The sequence below is a fragment of the Ambystoma mexicanum genome, chromosome 13, assembly GCF_040938575.1.
Source record: "Ambystoma mexicanum isolate Mex_15411 chromosome 13, UKY_AmexF1_1, whole genome shotgun sequence".
In the NCBI taxonomy this organism is placed as follows: Eukaryota; Metazoa; Chordata; class Amphibia; order Caudata; family Ambystomatidae; genus Ambystoma; species Ambystoma mexicanum.
In genome coordinates, this window is record NC_090938.1 from 256,230,620 (window position 1) to 256,243,191 (window position 12,572).

Genomic DNA, 12,572 nt, shown 5'->3' on the forward strand with positions numbered 1-12,572 from the left:
TGCAACATTTCAGATGAACATGCTTTGCGAGGCTCATCACTTGCTGGATGATAGCAGAATTTGTTTTGACATGTTTGGACTAGCGTAGACTTTTCTCCAATGGAGCTTGGAGCTGAATATGAAAAAAGTATTTCCAAATGAACATTTTGAAAGGTCCATGATGTGAGGGAGGAAGGAAAGAGAGGTGTTGAAGATGACTCTGAGGTTTCTGACTTCAGAAGAAGGAGGTGGGGGAGCCCATGAAGGGTGGCCAGAGAGAAGGGAGGAAGGTGGGAGCAAGAATCCTGATAGGAAGGATCTCAGTCTTGCTGTCATTGAGGCAGAGGTTGCTAGAAGTACAACAGGACTGTATAGCAGAGAGGCAGTCAGGTATGATAGAGGAGGTAGTAAGAGGGTCAGAGGGAAGTTTGAAGAAGCTGGGTGTCATCTGAATAATTCTGGAAGTGGGGGGAGAAAGTAGAAATAAGGTGCGCAAGTGGGGCGAGATGGACATTAAAGAGCCAGGGTGAGAGGTTGGAGCCCTGGGGATGCCACAGGTAGAGATAGAGGTGGAAGAGAAGAAAGAGCTCATGATAACCTGGGAGGTGTGGTTAGTGAGGAAGGAGGGCAGCCAGTCCAGTGCATGCTCCGAGATAACAATGGTATTTTGGAGTCTTTTATGAGGATGGAGTGGCTGACCATATCAAATGCACAGGAGAGATTGAGTAGAATGAGAACAGCAAGAGAGTTAGAGCCCAGGGATGCAAGTGGTTCTTCGCGGGTGTTCAGGAGAGCAGTCTCTGTGCCTCCGGATGCTCGGAATCCAGATTGATGGTAATGTAGGCAACCAACCAGCTCACTATGCTGAGTCAGTTGTAGGAGGATCAATCTCTCTAGGAGTTTCTCAAGGAAGGGTGTGATAGAGATTGGGTGATAGTTATCTGGACATGAGGAGTCTGCAGAAGGCTTTTTAGGAGAGGGCACACGAGAGTTCTTCATGGAATAAAGGAAAGATCCAGTAGCAAGAGAGTGCTTGCAGAAATCAGCAAGTCTAGGGGCAAGGGTGCCAATGTTGTCCTTAATAGTTCTGGAGGAACATGGGGGCTGTTTGGAGGAGACACTCATAGAGCGGACAACCCTAGAGACCTCATCCGATGTGATAGGAGAGAAGGAGGAGAGCACTCAGAGGGAGGATGGGAGGACAGAGGTGGCAGGGGATTTGGGGGGAGGAGGCAGAGAGAGTGCTCAGGATGTCCTGAGTTTTAGCAGTGAGTTGGCTAGCCAGCGCATTGCAGAGGGCCTTAGAGGGAAGAGGCATGGTCGAGACTACAGAGGGATTGGCTAGTTCCTTGCAGATTTGAAAGCATTCGGCCGTGTTGTTGGATGAACCAGAGATGCAAGCCTGGATGTGGGTTCTCTTCTTGGAGAAAATGGACAGACAAAATTGCCTTTGGAGAAGGAAGCAGGCCACTTTTTCAGAGGATGAGCTTGAGTTCTGCCACTTCTGCTACCTTCTGAGGGGCTTTGATACGCCACCGGGTCTTCCTAGGACTGGGGTTCGTCTCTCCGATTCTCTGGGCTTCTCTCTCCGATTTTCAACAGCACTGCGATGGCTCCATGCTCTGCTATGCTGCTCAGCTCTTCTCTTCATGTTCGGGTCCTCTCCAGCTGGACCCACGGGGAACTCCTTCCGTGATTTGCCAGCATCCTCTGCTCTTCTGAGACTCTGGTCAGCCAACAGCATTGGAAACTCGCACTGGTTTCTGTACCTGTTACGTCTCCCGGCTGGGCTTGACAGGTTTGTTAGTCCATCGTCCCTACTTATACAATTTTGCCAGTCCCACCCTGGCTGATTGTAAAAGTCCTTTGTTTCTTTTGACAACTTAGTTTTCATGCCTTCTCGGGTGCACCTCGTACCAGTACTAGCACAGTCAGTGGCCTTTATTTCTCCTGTGCTCTTCTTCTTCCTAGTACTTTAGTCGTTAGTGTCATCCACCACGTCACGTCCAACAATACTTAGGTTTACTCTCAATAAAATGGCTCTGAACAGAGGGCAGGGCTTTGGAATGTTGCAAAGTGGCAATTCTCAATGGGCTGCACCCCAGGTGATCGTCCTTGTGCCCAGCAGGGGGAGTCCTTCCCCATGAGTTCCTCCCACATTGAAACACCCCAAAGGAGACTATTGGGTAGCGGCTGCACCTCCCTAGCCTCATGGAAAAGGACTCCCCCTTGGGGAGAAGTGACATCACCTTGTGAAGCGTTACAACTAGCAGAGCTGTTCTGTCACTTGGTTTGGCAGAATATACATCTGCTGTTAAAGTACTTAATCTATCTTGTAGAGGAATACAGCCGCACAATCGAGTTCCAGTGCGGAAACCTCTGAGAAATCACATGGAAAACGAGATGCCAAACTTGCAGAGACTGGTAGCATGCATATGAAATTCGTTTGGTGATAGGAGCGAGGCTAACACTACAGATTCAGGCTAAGGACACACATTCAACTTTGAACTGGAAAAATAGATATGAGACAGCCAAAGCGAGGATTAAAAATCCTGGTGATCAGCAAGATTCGGGCGTGCATAAGATTAGACGAGAGTGACGATTGATGGAGCACAGGAATCCACATGGGGAAGAAGAAAATAGTCATCTCTGTCCTGATACAGGCCATTTAATCCATAGCTTTATTCAGCAGCTAACAAGTCCAAAACACATCTGTGTCGACACGTTTTGAGCATAACAGTGTAACACACACACAATGTACAATAAATCGAGTGAGAAGGCAGGTATATTAAGATAACCCCAGATGCAATTGGAGGCGTTTGACTTTGGAAATGAATAACGACTATAAAATATACATACAACAAAAATGTCATGTAATGTTTATGTACTTTACTCCTGTGTTTATGTGAACACCCAAAACATTGTACTGTACATCGTTTTGTATGAATATTTTGAATGCATTTGTGATACATGAAGTTGTATAAAAGAAAGATTTTTGTCTAAAGAGAAGTCAGCGGTTCTAGGTCGATCGAAAGCCGACCCTATCTGTGTGTTGTTTCAAATATGTTAATGCCTGGGAAGATCAGGGATGAGCCAGGCGTCCCCTGAGTGTGATTCAGAGGAATACAAGAAGAAATAGAATGTTTTATGAGCAGGTGGGGTTGGTGGTGGTGCAATTCACAGACATGCATGAACCAGATCTTCAACACAAGAAGCCAATGCATTATGAGACTAGGAAACAAGAAATACAATAAGGCGAAAAGAATAAAAGCAAGCTTTCTCATGTTACTCCAAAACAAATCTGGAAAAACCTATATTAGGGCTGCTCCCTCCTGCATACATTTTCAAGAATAAAATAAAGGTGTGCCTTTTGAAAGAACACTGATATGTCAACTCCCTCACCTTTCCCTTCCCAAGTCCTTGATCTATATTATAAACACTTTCCATTGTACAGTGATCCGTTGCTCCACCCCCAGGTTTGTACTGTTAAACCCCGTACATGCAAAGACACAAACATGCAGACAGGCTGGATGAAGTGTGATTTATTTAAGACAGTATTTGCACAGAAAAGTATGTATGGTCTGCACTGAGGCATAGGCTCAATCATCCAGTCCCGGATGCTGGGCAGGCGATTATAGTTTATTAGTTACAATATTTTTCCCTGAACAGGTGATGATTTGAGAGCTATCTACTTCCCCTGCAATGATGTTAAAAAGCTTTCAATGCGTGAGAACAAGGGTGATCTCATGAAAACATCTAAGACATTGCAAATATTCATTCATATAGATTACGTAGGTACATTTTTTCCCTATTGGAATTGTAGCTTAATGTTGCACACGTGCTTTGCAAAGTGGAGTGTTAAAGAAAGTGCAGATTCTGATCAAATGTGGTCATGCTGACATCCATTGCTTCATTGTTAAGGGGTTTTATTGGCAATGTACATTGTTTCAGGCATTCTGCACTTCATCAGGACCGGATATTATTGGTTGTGTCAGCCTGGCGTTCGTCACACTGTGTCTCTGGTTCTAACGAAGTGCAGAATGCACAAATCATGTGCTGGCTAAAGGTTAAGTAAGTACCTTACCATTTTCATTTAATAGATTACTTTTAAAGGATTGGATTTCAAGCCATCAATGTTTAGTTATCATCTGTGTTTTCATAGGTCTCATTTGGCTGTTTAAAAATGATGGTGAATAGGCTGAAATTAGGTAAGGATGACTCAGAGATATTTACTAATCTTTACTGGGGCAGAACAGTTCTGTATAAATTATGCTACCTTTGCATATCTGTGACGAATTGACTTTTGCCCTGCCGGAGTACAAGGATGAGTACATGCTAAAGCCCCCACTCAACCATCACACTTCTCCAAACAAAGAGCCAACAGACTAATAAAGGTAAAACAGGCACAGTTATGAAGTATACTTCTTTCACCTTTTGTGGTAAGGTGGGCTGAGGGAACGCTATCCTCTCAAGAGGGGGTAAGAACGTGGTCCAGCCGCAACCCACACCACTAAGTATTACAGTGCAATGGAGAACCCAACCCTGTGTTCCCCACAGGTGCCGTTAGTGGCACTGACGGGAGGATATGGGCAACTAATGCAGACAATCCGTAGGTACTGGGAACCAGTGGGGATATCTACAATGGGAGACATATGGCAAGAGGGAATAATAAACGAATTTGGGACCCTGGTGGAGGAAACCGGGCTACAGGCAGGACAATATATCACATATAATCGAATTACACGGCAGGTCAAAGAGACATGGTCTGAAATAAGACTTGGGGAGGAACCTGATAGTGCCATCGAAACAATGTATGACATAGCGGAGAGAGGGCACGAGATCTCCAGATTATATGAGCTCCTGATGTCCAGGGTGGGGAAGGAAGTGATCCAATTAAGACAAGACTGGGAAGAAGAAGTAGGAAAACCCATGAATGATGGGATGTGGGAACGAGCTCAGGGCTATCATAAGAAATTGTCCAGAAATGCTAGGCTACAACAAATACAATTATATGTCACTCATAGAGCATATATGACGCCCCAAAGAATAGCCAAATTTAAGAAAGCGGAACAACAAAAACGCCCCAAATCTGGAGAGGAAAACGCTGGGATGATGCACATGTTCTGGGCATGCCCAGAAATTGGGACGTTCTGGCCAGAAATAGCTCAATGGCTAGACGGAAAAGGGGTGAAGTTAAATGTAGAATCAGTGTGGGCATGCGTGATGGGAGGGTGCCCCAGACTGTGCCAAATGAAGCACATAAGCAAATTGAAGGACCTGGCATACATACTTGCCAAGCGCAGAATAGCTATGGCATATGGCATGGAAGGCATGTAATAGACCAAGGGTAGAAGTCTGGTAGGGAGATCTGCAGAAATGGGCTGAGGCAGAAACAGCAGTATGGCAAGAGGCGGGTGACAAAGGAGGGGAAGAGGAAGGCCTGATGGCCTGAAAACTCCTGATAGCCATTCTGTATGAGCCCGTCCGGGACTGGTCAGACCAGGACTCAGCGGAAGGGAACTCAAATTGAACTTCACAAGATGGATGGAATGGTGTAGGCTCGAGTGGGAGGGTGGGAAGGGGGTAGGTAGTAGTTGTTGATTGGCATAAGTAAAATGTTGAAATACTGTGACATGTACTGCGAGTTTTGTTTATTGTTTGTTGTTTATGGAAACTAATACAACATTTTTTTTTTAAAGTATAACAGTGCAAAATAAAGTAATGTCAAATCAAGGTTCTATAAAAATATATGTACTTTAACCAATCAAAACACACCATGTACCATATTAACTAAATAGAAAACACTACAAAACACTCACCCCTGTACAATATGCAAAGCCAGACGATACAGCATATTGTGTAATGAGACAGGGTGAAAAGACAATTAATGACTGCAATGTTGAAAGGGATATATTCCAGGGTGCAAAAGGGAAAAAAGTAACCTAACCAATTTCTAGTGTGCAGAGATGGACCAGTTAGCAATCAATAGTAACTATTTGTGGTTCTCGGTGGTCTGGCAGAGCCAAATCTGACTTATTAGCACTGTGCAAGCAATTTGAAGATCAGAAGAGCGCCAACGGCAGCACCGGGGTATCCTGGTGGTTCAAATGTGTCGAACGGTTCTTGAAACATGGCTCCAAGCAGTTCAACAGTGAAAGAAACGTGGCTCTTGGCTGCTTGGCAGAGTGCTGTGAGTCCCAATCCAGGGGCTCAGGGACAAGATGAATCCTTTTATTGTGCTCCCAACCATGAGGGAGGCTAACACAAAACAGCAGGGGTACTTCAACATGGTGAGGTCCTGGCTACCGCTGCGGCTGGCAGAGAGGGAGGTCTTGTTCCAGTAGCAGGTTCACCCCCAATGTTCCCCTCTGCCTTGGAACATCTGCCTTCACCCCGCAACTGGAGGACTCTGGAAAAGATTGCTCTCCTAGCAGGGTCCAAATGAAATCTTCTTCAAGGGTTGCAGTCCAAAAGATAATTCCAAGATGATTCAAAGAAGTGGTGTGAGATCCACACTTTTAAAGGTAAAAGCCCACAGGTGACTGGCTTAAAGCTAGCCTCCTTAAGTGGTCCAATCCCTGTTCTTAAAACAAGTGGACTCAGTTTATAAGATTGTTTCAGATTTTTGGCCATTTCTAGGGATTCAGGAGATCCTATTTTCACCAACTTCTTCACTTGTCATCGGAGATCTTGTTTCCTGGTTGCAACCTCTTGATCAAAACAGTGACGTCTAACAAATGAGGGCTTCATGCCACAATACATTTTATTCTGCAAACATAGCAAGAACTACAGTGTAATCTTTTAAATTCCTTGCATCTGTCTGCACATAAGTTCAGCTATCCTGCATTTCTTGTGTCATTCTTCTGATGTTTTCTGAAGTAAGTCTCTACCTGGTAAGATCTGTGTTTATTTCAAGTTCCTGACTCATTTTATTTAAATTGTTTGGAGGCCAATGATCTAATACAACTGTTATGATATTATGGTCACTGTTTTTAGTTCTCACAATTTTCAAAGACTTGAGCCTGGCATAGATAAAGTCTGAGGTGAAGAAGTAGTCCAAGATCTTTGCTTCTTTACCCCTCTTCCAAGTCATTGTTGCGAGAATGTCTCCTTGGAGGTTCCAATTCACTATGCTTATGATGCGATCTGCTAAAGCTTCTCTCCATCTGAAGCCTCTCGCTATAGCCGGAGAGGCATTCAGTGGGAGGTCAGTGACGAGCTCTCCTCACGTATGTAAACATTGTATGTTTAAGTCACCACAGACTATGAATGCCAAATTGGGGTATTTACCCAATGAGTCATCAATAAGTTGCAGGACTTTACTTTCAAATGATATTGCAAAGATCGAACCAAAATTCTAATAAAGGTTCAAAGCCATAAAAGTTCCACAGATTTTACCTTTTGAGTCTGTCATCTGGAGTAGCAGAGCCTGTATTAGTGGCGTTGGTTGCAGGACCTCCAAGACTTTCAAGCTTCTTATGTGTTTTATTACTGTTAAAAGACCAGCCATGGGCCTGCCCTTCGGGCCCTTAATCGCAGGCTTCAAGTATGACGCAAAGCCTTCCAATGTAGGTAATTCTTGCCACCAGGTCTCCTGCAGGAATACCATGTAAAATTGTGGAAAATCCATGTCTCCCTGCCCTAATAGGTGCCGAGACGCCCTAGTGCACCAGCATCCTAAAGTAAGTACCAATTGATTTCTGGGCAAGGAGCTCTTTAAACATTACGATCTCAGTGACTTTGGGGCCAGGACTCCTGCCAACCAGCCCCAGTCATCTCCTTGTATGCCTCTTGTTTTTAATACTGGTTTGTTCCATTTATTTTTAACAGAGTTATATCCTGCCACTGTAATATTCAACTGTGGTTACATTCTTTCAGGTTGCTTATTGTCTTTTCTTCTTGATAATACGATTGTTCTCGCAGAAGATTTCAAAGGGTACTTCTTGGTTATTGGAGTTGCATTCTTCTTTGGGAACTTGCTCTTTGGTCTCATAGGAGAGCCCTGCTCTGAGTTGGTTACGTTATATTTACATAACGAGAATCCCATTGACAACATCTTATGTGCATCCTGCAAGAGGAGATTTTTTACTTTCACAGACGAAAGATAGAGAACCGCCTTATCCAAACAATCCTCTTACAGCAACTCGACCAGGTGTAACTCTTCTGTGGCAATTCCTTTTAAGGTTGGGATAGAATGGAAGAGTCTCAGGACATTGGCCCAGTCCAGGATGAGATTGGCATTAATTCTTAAGACTTTTTGTAAGAGCAGCCTAAAGGTTACATCCTTTTCCCTCAGTTCCTTATTCATAGAATTAATGTTCAATTGGCTTTTTTTCAAAGGTCTGTTATCAAAGCTAGTTCTCATGGGGGGCTAATTAAATTGTTGTTTATGCACCAAGGCCTTCATCCTCTCTTCCATTTGTTGCATTTTTGTGGTTAACCAGACTGACGGTTGAGGGGGCGTCCTCTCTGATAGTAATCACCTCCATTGTACTCAGTGAGCGTTATTTCCTGTGTTTTGATCTGTCCTCCATAATGGGTTCAATTATTAAGTGTAGAATCTGTGCGATCTTTGCTGTGTTGTTGTCCAAGTTAGATTGCAGGGCCATTACAAAGCCCTCCAGAAATATCAACTTTCGATGAAGCATTGCGATCAATGTTGTCTGGTCATTTAATTAATCGTTGAGAGTTTCGTAAAGTTTAGTAAACTGAGTCATGGACAAATTTATTGTTGCAATGAAGTTAAGGTTTATTCCAGTATTAGGTTACATTTCACATCCCGGTTCAACCTGCATCTGTGCAGCAGCCATGTGCAGGAGTAAATCCTCCTCTATTAAATTAGAGGCGCTTGCAGGCTGCTGTATCTCCGGGTGTACGTTTCGCCCCCTTTCATCCTGAGCCGCTGTATTTTTCCATTTGAGCTTTAGTCTCAGGGCTGTTGGAAGTAATTTCTGCCTTTTTACCCAACCCGATTTGGGTTGTGTTAGAATTCATTGGGTGGGGTCTCTTCATAAAGTGATCTAGGGCCCTTCACCTGGCCATCGTATCCTGTAGTGGGTGTGTTTTTCCCCAACACTGATCGCCCTTATCACTCACCCCACTCTGGGAGGTGCCTAACTTGTCAGAGTGAAGAACTCCTGAGGTGGCACTCCTTTCAGCAATACAATCTACCTTGCCAGACTCTTTTGAGTGTTGGTTGTTATTGAGGGGTAAAGAGACCTGTTCTAGATCCGCAAGACTCGGCCAGGAACCATAACAATCTGCTGAATGTCTGATATCTGGAGGTCAGGGACCCTGCTGTCCGGGGATGTTCTTAGAGCCCTATCAGGGTATGTTTCCCGTCCCCCTTCCAGAGTGCCTGTCATTGATGGTTTCTTATAAAAGAACCTCTGCTTTAGTAAGGGGCCTGACGTTGAGCCATTCTGGTCCCATGCAGTTTTTAAGGATGCTTGATGTTATTGTCTTGTTAGGTGGGGGGCTTTGGTGTTTTGAGGGACCTCAAACATAAACACCATCGAGTTTGATGCCCTGTCCCCACACATGGCCACACCACACCATTTTCTTCATTTTCACTCCTCACATCTTGTTTCGACTGTAGTAGTTCACGGACAGAAACCGGCATCAAGTCGATGGGGACTATTTCAACAAGCTGCAGCCCTACCTTGCTGCAGGTGGGATTGCATGGGTCAGACACAACCTCGTTCAGAAGGTTTACGGGGTCTGAGGTTTTGGGCTCTTTGGCCATAGAGTCTATGGCCAGCATGTTCTTAGAAGAGGTGGTATGCACCCCCACATTCACTCGCACCTCCAAAGGGCACTAATTGTCAGTAAAAAAATAAATACTAATTATGTCATGGCAAACACTTTTTCTAGGACTCACCAATATTATTTTGTTATATAAATAAAGCTGTTAAACTGGTCTGGTGTTGTGTTCATCATGCTTGGGCCTCCTGACATTACTTTGCAATTAGAACGGTGTGGACAACACTTCATTCTGATCAATCTTTGGTACCCAGTGTTTCTGTTGCTCAACTGAGAAGTGTGCATAAGCTGCTTAAAGCACATTACCAAAGGTGATCAGCAGAACATCCAAACCTTAGCGGGTGGCGATTTTGGGACTTCAGAACAAACATCAAGAAATCCTTCCTGAAACAAACCACCTATACAACCCACAATGAGCATTTAATCATCATACCGAAAAAGCCTCAATATTTTCCTAAGCGGATGGGGCGAGAGGTGATAAGCTGCCACCATTCTCTTGGGCTTAAATTCTTTATCTTGAAGTAAAACAGAAAATATGGTGCATCAGCATTCCACAGCTAGATAGCTTTCCATTTCAAAGGGGAGAGAAGGCACAACTCTGACTAAAAAAAACACAAAAAACACTGAAAATCAAATTAATTATTCATTCTAACTAAGCTCTCATTATTTTACTTAACTATGTTGGATATGGCCTGACACCCACACAAATGTTTGGGATGCTTATTTTCTTGGTCTCAGATTTAAAAACAGAAATATATAGCTAAATGCATTAATATGCATTGGATTATCGATTTAGGGACAAGCTTGCTTTAGGGCTATATATTCCACATCAGGGTTATCAACGCTAAGTGCTTACTGGCTGCAAAAGGATCAACAAATGTATACTAGGAATCCTTGCTACTGGCAAAAATTAACCATCTCCCTACTAAAACATAATTGGCATAAACCTTTTCACGGCTCTTACTCAATATTGCACTTTTGTAGCACTGTAAAGATCAAATGATGTTTTTACAATACTTTGGCCAACTCTCTGAATTCATCCTAGTCCAATACATTGTTAAACTCAGCATTCATCTAAGTGCAATACATTGGCAACTCTCATAATTCATCTAAGTGCAATACATTTGTTAACCTCAAGATTCATCTAAGTGCAATACATTGCTAACCTCAAAATTCTTCTAAGTGTGATGAATAGGCTAGCCTCAGAATTCATCTAAGTGCAATACATTAGCTAGCTTTGGAACGTAGCGAGATACAACACAGTGGGGGTCATTACGACCCAGGCGGTAAGTACGCCAACTTTACCACCATGGTGTAAACTACGTTTACACCATGGTGGATGGCGGATTTACCGCCCCATTCCAAGGTGAGTGGGGCGGTAAATCCCCATTTCCCATTTTACCCTTCCCCATTCCCATTAAAAGCTAAAAGCAGCCGTTAAAATCGGAATCAGGCGTTAAGGGTTAACGACGGCGTTAACCCTTAACGCCTGAGTTGTAATGAGGCCCAGTGTTAAGAGTTGCATGGAAGTGATAAAGTAATAAAGAAGTGGCAGGGTTTAGGGAGCACAGCGCAGACCGTGCTCCCAGTTCCTTACACCTTACCTGTTTACCTGTTTTAGCAGTAGGCCGCTTTGTACAGCATCCACAGTGATCAGGCAGCAAGGCTCGGGAGGTGCTCTTTGTCTTGAGCCCTTAGACAAAAGCAAGGCTGCCAGTGGAGGGGCACTGAAGTGAGGATGTTTCCGTGGACCAACTAGAGAGCCAATCACAGGCAGAAAGGACCAAGGGGGATTGAAGAGGGGTGGGATTGAGAGAAGGATGGGAGCAGTGGACTGTAACGCTCACCTGATTCCCGCAGAGGCGCCGGTCTTGACTGGGTGAATGCCGTATCTTCAAAGGTGATGTGTAACACACGGTTGGCTCTTTGGGCTGGACCTCTGTGCACTGTATGTCTGACTCGAAGAGTAAGATGTCTGCAGATAGAAAATATGGGATTAATGAACTGGGGTTATTGGGTGCCTCTCTCCTCTTCCCTTTCTCTTCTCCTGTAGAACCCCAAAGGTTAACGCCCTCACCTTAGGTAAGTGAACGCCGAGCTCTCCATCTGCCTCGGGGCAGGGTGCCGTAACCAGTTTCTTCACTGGATAAGGGTGCAGGCCTCTTGACCTCAGAGGACTGCTGTCCGTCGTTAACTGCACGAACGGTAAGTTCTGGGCACTTCAAATGTCTTAAAAGTCTTTTGTAATGATATCTCTTGTTTTGCAGGGTTCCGGCGATGGCGGATGGCGGGCTGATGAGAGTTGAGGATCGAACCCGCGTGAGGAATAGAAGCGCCTGGAAGCACGTAAGTAAGCGCTTGTAGCCTGCTTCACGATGCGCACTAACTGTCCCTTTTATCTTGCAGGTACAAGTTCGGAGCTTTAGAGAAGCTGAAGGGTGCTGGAATACCCACTGGATTCGGCGTGGGAAGGAGTAATGGCACGTGAGTAATAAAGTTGCCCAATGTCTTTAAACGCACCTTCTTTTGTCTTTCAGATGCGGGATGCAGTGCCGAAGGCCTCCGGAGCGTGCGAAGAGCTGGTAAGCTTTTGTCTTTCAGATGCCGGAATGCAGTGCGAAGACCTCCGGAGCATGCGAAGAGTAGGTAAGCCTTTGTCTTTCAGATGCCGGAATGCAGCGCGAGGCGTTGGTGACAGCCGATGGACCAGGTAAGAGATGCGCTGCCACTGAAGACCGTAGTGCTAACCTGTTCTTTCTTTGTCTTTACAGGTGCTGCTGAAGACTGGATTCCAGGATGGTAAGCCTTTGTTCCCTTAGGCCCAGGATCAG